Source organism: Bison bison, unplaced genomic scaffold, assembly GCF_000754665.1.
Source record: "Bison bison bison isolate TAMUID 2011002044 unplaced genomic scaffold, Bison_UMD1.0 scf7180017864516, whole genome shotgun sequence".
Lineage (NCBI taxonomy): Eukaryota > Metazoa > Chordata > Mammalia > Artiodactyla > Bovidae > Bison > Bison bison.
In genome coordinates this window covers 2155212-2157602 of record NW_011495069.1, presented here as the reverse complement: position 1 = coordinate 2157602, position 2391 = coordinate 2155212, and the positions used below count along the sequence as shown (strand labels likewise).

At 58.8% G+C, this 2391-nt stretch overlaps 1 protein-coding gene across 2 annotated transcripts in view; it reads left to right on the top strand.

Annotated features, from left to right (window-relative positions):
* CAPZB (capping protein (actin filament) muscle Z-line, beta) overlaps nucleotides 1-2391 on the top strand; it is an 84606-nt gene extending 82215 nt beyond the window's left edge. For both annotated transcript variants that reach the window (XM_010829940.1, XM_010829939.1), the window contains exon 10: nucleotides 1811-2391. The gene's annotated coding sequence lies outside the window, so the exon portion shown is untranslated. The remainder of the gene's footprint in view (nucleotides 1-1810) is intronic.

Genomic DNA, 2391 nt, shown 5'->3' with positions numbered 1-2391 from the left:
ACCAGGGAAGCCCAGAGCGGGGCTGTAATGTCTGAGCCAGGCCTGGTGCCCCCAGACCAGGTGCCCCTGGAGCTGCCAGGACCCGCATCGCCCTCCGGCCCCGGTGAGCTGCAGCCATCCTCCTAAATGCCTCATGCTCAACAGAGGGGGATGTCTTGCTTGTGGACAACAGCCGAGAGCCACGACTTGAGCGTGTGATGAATATAGATGCACAGAAGCGGGCAGCTCCCGGAGAGGAGGCGGGAAACTGGGCTTCATATCAGGCATCTGGAGACCGAGCTGGGCAGGGCTGCAGAGCTCGGGATTAGGGGCTTCCTCCCAGGCCTGGGAGCTGGACACAGGGCCCCAACCCAAAAGAGGCTCAGGGGGCTGCTCTGCTGTGGCTGCAACCATCTGGTCTGGGTGCGCGCCGGCATCGGGCCTGGGGCGTCTCCCTGCCTTTAAAAGCGCTCCATACAGTACAGTTCCCCCCAGCCCCTCCGCTTCTAGGGTGGGTCTAGAATCTTCTGGACCCCTCCCCTCAGCCAGGTCCTGTTGGGACATAGGACGCCTGTGCCCCCATCCCCTGCTGCCCAGCCTGGCACCTTCTGTCTGGGACACACACACACCACCTCCTACAGACACTGGTTCCCGGTGGCTGGGCCGTGACCTTCCTGAGCGCCTTTCCCTGAACAAGCACTCTCCCCTCCCGCCTCCAGCTGCTCCAGCCTAACCTTCTGTCTCTTACTGGTCCTCCCTCTGGACATTTCTCCTTGTTGGGGCAGGGGGGGAGGGGCTGGGCACAGCCCAGGCCTGGCGTGCCCCTCCCAGAGGAGCCAGCACGCACTCGGCCAGGGAGCCGTGGGAGCTGTCGCAGAGCAAGCACTTAGAAACGTGTGTTCTGCAGCATCAGCCAGAATGTCAGCATTTCTCATGGGAGGTTTTTAGTTGCACGTAGACTCTCTGAGGGTCTTGTCTCTGCCACCCTCTTTACCTTCTTGAGGGCGCTTCCCATGGTGTTCCCAGGACTCAGTAGCCAGCATTCCACGTGGATGCTCCTGGTCCTGCCTCGTTGTACTTAAGCCACATTTGGCGCTGGCTGAGGGGTTATTGTCTGGTCTCTCCTTCCCATGCGGCTTCATGGCCAGTGCGTGTCAAGCTTGAGGTTCCTGTGGCTCCACGGTGGTCCTGCCAGGCAGCCTGCCGCCCTTGCTCTCCGCTGCCTCGAGACCGTTACAAAGGCTGTACGTAGTTTAATAAGCCCCTGGTTAGCCTGTACATTGGGAAACCTTGACCAGGATCACTAAGGTCATCGCCAGGTCATTGCATTTCTCAGAGCCTCAGTTTCCTCATCTGTAAATTGGGACTAATGCTCGGACTCCTCTGTGATGCTTGTGAGAGTGAAGTGTGCTTGGGAAGCACTTACGAATGACAGATGACACAGCGCCTACAGAGCTCAGCTGTGTCTGACCTGTGTGTCGGTGCGCTCGCGTGAGCGTTTCCCCACAAATCCAGGAGTTGACCCGGAAGCCACTTGTGGTTCAGGCCGATGTGTCGTGTGCCCGGAGTCCGGTCACAGCCAGCCTGGGGCAGAACTGGGCCGTGGCCTCCCCTGCAGGGCCCGGCCAGATGCTGAGGGGCCAGCCTCTGGCTCTGGGCCCCTCCGCACCCCCGACCTTCCCGCACGGCTTGCAGCTCCGCTGCTGGAGGCGACATGGGTGGAGGGGCGCCCGGCCCCCCCACCCCGGACGCGCCGCATGGCAGCTCTCAGCCCCTTTTCCTTTCCTCTTCTGCCCGTTCATGACGATTCTTCCCCACCTCCATCCCACAGGTCTGTGCAGACTTTTGCAGACAAATCAAAACAAGAAGCTCTTAAGAACGACCTGGTGGAGGCTTTGAAGAGAAAGCAGCAGTGTTAAAAGCCTCTGCTTCCCACTGACCGGAGACGCCGTGCGCTGTTAGGCTCCTTTCTTAGACACTCGTTTCCTGCTCCCTCCTCGTCCCTTCCCTCCCCGACAGGTCACATAACAACTCGTCACATAACAACTCGCATCACCACCGCAGCGCCATCTCTCCCGAGAATAAACCTGGTAAAAACCCGGTAAACACCCCTGGTCTCGGAGGCCTCCTTCCCCCACCATGTTTTGCTATCACGACTTGGTATTCCCATAGAGACCGCGTTTTCTGTCCGCCCTGGCGCCACCCCCCCTGCCATTTATAGGCATAAAAACACACTGTCTGTCTGCCTCCCTCCCCTCCCACCTTTTTGTTACATTGGTGTAAAAAATGTAAAACAAAAAAATTTTATGAAATAACTGTGGTGTGTGAAAGATAGAAGAAAAACTGGAAATCTGATTCCATGTGTGTTTGGGAGTTGCTTGGGGTTGGGGGCCGGGCGGGGGACGGGGACAG